This window comes from Cydia splendana, chromosome 2, assembly GCF_910591565.1.
Source record: "Cydia splendana chromosome 2, ilCydSple1.2, whole genome shotgun sequence".
In the NCBI taxonomy this organism is placed as follows: Eukaryota; Metazoa; Arthropoda; class Insecta; order Lepidoptera; family Tortricidae; genus Cydia; species Cydia splendana.
The window spans coordinates 31,331,401-31,337,542 of record NC_085961.1 but is presented as its reverse complement, the minus strand read 5'-3'; the positions used below and the strand labels follow the sequence as shown (position 1 = coordinate 31,337,542).

The 6,142-nt window shown below is 35.9% G+C and overlaps 1 long non-coding RNA gene across 1 annotated transcript; it reads right to left on the bottom strand.

The window, feature by feature from the left end:
• Positions 1-990: 990 nt before the first annotated feature.
• Positions 991-2,171, bottom strand: LOC134800096 (uncharacterized). The gene is made up of 2 exons (XR_010145502.1): positions 1,598-2,171; positions 991-1,364 (listed from the first exon to the last, which is right to left on the bottom strand). It is a non-coding gene; the product is annotated as an uncharacterized LOC134800096 (long non-coding RNA).
• Positions 2,172-6,142: the final 3,971 nt, after the last annotated feature.

Sequence of the window (6,142 nt, the reverse complement as noted above, 5' to 3'; positions counted from 1 at the left end):
TAAGTAGATTTTCGTAGGAATTGACACTTGTTTCGGAGAGAAAATCGAGTTCGTTTTACTTTGATTTTCTCTTTCTCAAAGGTATGTAGGAAAAATATAGTTTGATATGCATAAAGTACAGGGTATTAGTAATACAAAATAGCCAGGTTTAGCAGAGTAAAATTCTCAACATTTCCAAATAAGAGCTCGCCATTCAGTGCTTCACGGGGTTTTTCGGAAACGACCATCAGAAAAAAAATCATTACTAATTTAATAAGTCCTTTTTCTAATATTTACAACGACATTTATAAAGATAAGAAGACGCTTTTACTGGAACAAGTACTCATTGTTTCTAATAATGAGCGCAAAGTCCTGAATTTCGTCGACTAGTATCATCAATTTTGCATTATTTCGACTTTTCTTGTAAGAGCGCTCTTAATAGAGGTTGCGTTCTGACAAATTTCTTTTATGGAGGTGCAAATAACCATTGAAAGTAGATTTACACCAAAGAATATAATACTCACTAGGAGAAGAACGATAACTCCATACAAAAAAATGTCCCTTTCAAAAGTTCGTTTATACTACTAGCGCTCTGGTAGGATACCATTGTAATTAGAATTGACAACCCGTTTAGCCTAGCGGGTATTGGCAGTAATTCAGTTCAGGAAGCTAATGGTCCTGGGTTCGAATCCCAGAGAGGGAATTTCTTTTTGTATTTTTTTCTTTTTTGTTGGGGTCAGGTTTTTAAGAGCCCATCAACGTGCACACTAGCGCCACTGCTGAATACATTAAACTAGTTTTTATGTTATTGGATTCGTCAATCTACCCGTCCAAAGTTAAAACGGCCGTTTTTGTTTTGAGCTCATAGATCGACGAATCCAGCAACATAAAATCTAGTTTGATGTATTCAAAAGGTACCTAAATACACAATACAGTCCGTAGCGGCCCCTTTTTTAAATACATGTCGTTAAATTTAAATAATCACGATTATTTAGCAGTGGCGCTAGTGTGCACGTTGTTGGGCTCTGAAATTAGCATTTCACAAATAAGTAAAAAAATACGTTAAAAGATAATGATTAGGTACTATATTCAGAAATTCGTGAAATATAAAAGGTAACAAAAAGTTACGTATTATTAAGATATAAATATTTTCATAATACATATGAATACATACACTGATATGGCAAATGGTTACAAGTTGTTATTACATCTATCCGGTTATCGGACATTTTCTGCTTCACAGCTCCGCGCAGCGTTCTTGGTCACCGGGAAACTAGTTTGGATATGCGGCAGATACGTGCCCTTCTGAGCTTTTTCCAAGAAATCATATGACGGCCCAGGATTATATTATTATCTCACGCTCAAGCCATCTGCTGATTCACTTTCTAAAACAAAATAGTCAAAAAATTAAACAATATAATCTATCTTCCTAATTACTAACGTCGCTAATTCCTAGGGTTACCAGCTTAAACAATGTGGGGTTTTACATCTATGTTGAATTTTGATTATAATTTCGGACGCGTCCGCGGGACTTACGGGGATAGTAAGATTAAATTATTATATTTGAATTTGGTAATTAGCACGCTCATTTTTATTTAAAGATTAATATATATCTTACCTTGAAATTATCGCTGTTTCTGATTTACTACAACGGTTTCCACACACACATTAGGGCTTTCCATAATCCGGATAAGAATTGTTGATAAAGTCGCCATTGCCGGATACATACAGCAAGGAAGGAAGAGAGACAACGGTTTAAATTTAACTAAGTCTGTGCGAAGACGCATTTAGATATGTTGCTCGTACATATGAATAGATTTTATTTTTAAAATTAATAGGTAAATAAATATATTTCAAGTGAATAAATCGTTTTATATGAAAATTGATATTTTTGCATTAAATGACTTAAATGACAGCATTGACATTACAGACTTTTATCTTGTCTATGTTCTTACCGGCCAGACCCAAATCAAGGCCTATCAAAGAGGCCAATTGACAAAGATTTTTTTTTATTTTATCAAGGAGGGTAGAGGCACGTCTACCCTTCGTAGATTTTATGAACATAGACAAAGAAAAACTGAAATATAATAGATAATAATATACATATATCAAAAAATAAATAATAATTTACATATGACTACTTCATAAAATACAAATCAAAATAATTTGATTTGTTCCTAGAAATCGCATCTATAGACAAAGCCAGTTCTAGCAATGTTGCTGTAGTAAAATATTTTGATGTTAATTACTGGCAATCTCGTCTGGGAACGGACAACACATGCACAATTTTGAAGGGTCACATCGTTTCAAGGAAGTCAATAGGCCTTGATTTACACGCTTACGTTCTGGGTTTCTGGTCTATATATAGCTTCTGTCTATACTTGCACTTTTACACTACATTAATTACTACTTTATTTTCTTATTAATCATTTGGGTTTAAAAAATTCCCTTGAATTATAGAAGAAAGTTTTATTGGAATGTAAAAAGAATACTTTGTTTTTGATTTAATCAAAAATATTTCACCTACTACAGGCTGTGATAGATACCCAATAAATAAATTGAATTCTGGATGAAGATATAAATAAAATGATCATTGCTATTAAAATATTGTTTCTGCTGTCTACAACTACATTATTTCAAATACAGAGGTAATAAGTAAGACTCGTTTCAATAATAGAGGTAAAAAGGAGAGTAAAAATAACGGATTTTTTTAGCACAGTGTCAATTATAGAGGTCTTAGTTGCGACGTGGTCAATTACAGAGGCAAAATTACGAAAAGCCCTAAAATCTAAATTGCAATTATAGAGGTTCCAAAATTTCAATTATAGAGGCCTTTTGGTCTCAAGGGACCGGGACCGGACTTTTGGTTGCAATTATTGAGGTTTTCCATTTATCCAGGTGCCAATTAACCAGGTTTCACTGTAATTATACTAAGATAATATATAATTGAAACTAAAGTTGAACATATAGAAACAAAATTAATAGTAAATGTAATAACAGATAGACATAGTATACACAATTGTAAAAATATCTTTCTTCTCTAGTTAACTTGCATGACATACAATGTACATCTTGGTCTCCCGCGATACACGCCTAGCCTAGTGCGGGGACTCCTGGAATCTTCGAATGTCAAGTCAGTTATGCACCAACTCTTACAGACAGACAGACGGACAGACAGACAGACAGACAGACAGACAGACAGACAGACAGACAGACAGACGGACGGACGGACGGACGGACGGACGGACGGACGGACGGACGGACGGACGGACGGACGGACGGACGGACGGACGGACGGACAGACGGACGGACGGACAGACAGACAGGCAGACAAACCCTAAAAGTACGTAATAGTAACATAAAGAACACCTAAATAATAATGTGGAGTGGTTAAAATTACGACGGAGCAGCGTGGCGGAGGCGTGCCAGATAGCGGCTTACCTAACCCGCCGCGCCGTTAATCAAGCCTCGCGATAAGTTATTAATAAGCCGTGAGTAAGTTAATTGGCTCGTCTAGCCAATGGCCTACATAGTGCTGATGCTGTTACTTATCACGAGTATTATATTTATATACCGGGTGTGGCCTGTAATATGAGCAAAAAATTAAACAGTATGCTGTACTCCTCATACTCACTAACATTTGTTCAGCGACTTTAAAAAATAACTTAGGGTTTGATTTTTAATACACTTTAAAGTTTATTCTAAGACGCAATGTATTGCGAATTTTGTTATGTTTAAGGCGTGACAAGCAACGTCAATCACAATGATAATTTTATATGGCGTGGCGATGGCGTCCATTGAAGATAATATTTATTTTGTATGAAAAATAGGGAGTCTAAATACTTCATAATTTTTAAAAGTTGTTGAACAAAAGTGTCACCGTTTGTGTTTGAGGAGTACAATCTATGTTTTAATTATTTGCTCGTGTTACAGGCCACACCCGGTATACCGGACCTAGTCTAGCCTACACGGGCCTACACGTTACAGGTACATGTTTTTTCTCAATGATTAAGTATGTGTAGAAGCGTATTAAACAATATTTTTTGGCAGCATTAAGATAATTTTACATCTAAACATAGCGTTAAATAGTGTTTAGTTTTAAGTTTATAAAATACATAATGTATGTTAGTCTGTAAGGTATTTGTAATATGGGCCTTGTTGCCTGATTTAAATTTTTAAATACCTAAATAAAAAATAAATAAATATTACCATAGTTCTGGTGTAAAAAAACCTTAGGATATCTACTTTTCCAATACACTCGCTTTTGTTGGCGAAACAAATAATGAATTTTTATCCAACTCAGAGCGAGGTTTTAAAAGTTGTAAATTATCAAGTGGTATCAACTTATACAAATTTGTATTATCACTCCGATGCATTTTTACTGATAATTCGCGTTTCAAGAACCTACAATTTAGCCTGTCACTATATGATACAGTAACTTGGCTAGGCACCTAAACCTGAACCGTTTTAATTGGAACAAGGCCTGGTCCCTTGAACAGTGGATGCTGACCCCGGATACGGCGCCGTGCTTCTGTGTTGTGTGTAGCCGCACACACAACGTTATGTTATGTTATCGCACATGCCGTTTATCTCATGTGATTCACACATTCGGTAACTCAGATACCAGATTATACATTATCTTAATCTATACAACAGCAGGTGTCCAACTGTCCATATAATCCCGCAGGTGGCTTTATGAGCTGCGAGCGAGGTGGCCTTATGTTCGATAATCTTCTGTTATAACTTCTCTTTTTAACAAATTAAATGACTCATTGAAGAGGCAGTTTTCACTCATTCACTGACATGTTGATTAATGATGAAATTGAAGCTGTTCCAAATTACGAGTATCAATGATAAAAACTTTTGTAGGTTACCGATTTACAACGCCGAAGTGACGTTCAGTTCTCCGTAACAACATTTTGTTCGGAACGCTTTAAAAGTTTTTTGAATTTGGTGGAGCACTATGTCTGCTAGGTACATTGACCTGACCTCCACTAATATAAAACATCTCGACAAGCGCATACTGTGACGGCTATATTGTAAAGATATAGTTATTTAATTGCCATCATATTTTTACGGAAAATTACGAACGTCTCTTGCTATTTCAGTCAGTCTCGATGCAAACGTACGAACGATTCCGAAAAAATACGATGGATAACAATTATGCACTACATCTGTACAGGCCTATTCGGATTTCGAGATAATCACAAGATCTAGAGACGATTTAGAGATCAACTAGATCTACATTAGATATCGACTAGATGTGACTTGGATATCTAAGTCATAACTTGTCGAAATCGTTCAAGAGGACCTCCAGAATCGCGGAAACGTCAAATTTGACATATCTATCTTACAAATATCTTTAAATTATCCATATCGTAATAACTTGTTGAAGTCTAGTAGAAATCTAATTCATTTTCAGAATCGAGCCGTTAGTTGTTAGAGGTGTTTGTACCTAAATAGGAAAATGTGTTTCTGGCGATGGTTTTTCGTTTTAGCTTTAATTGTATTGTTCTTGGTGAGTCCATGAAAGTTATAATCGCGATTGGTTAATTGCGCGTATCCAGGGTAGGTATTGGCAGTATCATCACTCGATTGACGACTGCTGCAGAGCAGTAAATAGTTAAAACGGTGTATTTATATCTAATGCTGTAATCGTAATCGACATCCGAATGTCACATTTTGGGTCTAAAATCCTAAAAACGCATTTTGCAACTTTTTCGCACCTATCGCACCTATGGTTAAGTTAAAGCATGCGATAAAAACGGTAGCGACGCTTACGGTGCGTCACTGCTATTCCGTACCGTTATCGTGTTAATAATTAATAAGTAGCGGTGTGGTCGCACCTTAAGAAAGTACGCACTCGGTTCTCCTAAACATAACAGTTTACATCATGTTGATGAAATGCTATGTGATGTAATACCAATATGCAGACCATCGTCTGAACCTGTGCTCTCAACTAAATGATAAAGCCACAGTTAATACAGTTATGTATACAGCATAATTTTAAAGTCTTCGGTCACCGTTCTTTGTCCGCGGCTATATTTAGTGCCACCGTCTGGTCTGACGCAATATCACGTAAAGTTGGGAGACGCTGCCATTCATTACATATATCACACAAAAGAATACCTATCGAATACGATTACAAAAGTTTATACCGAAC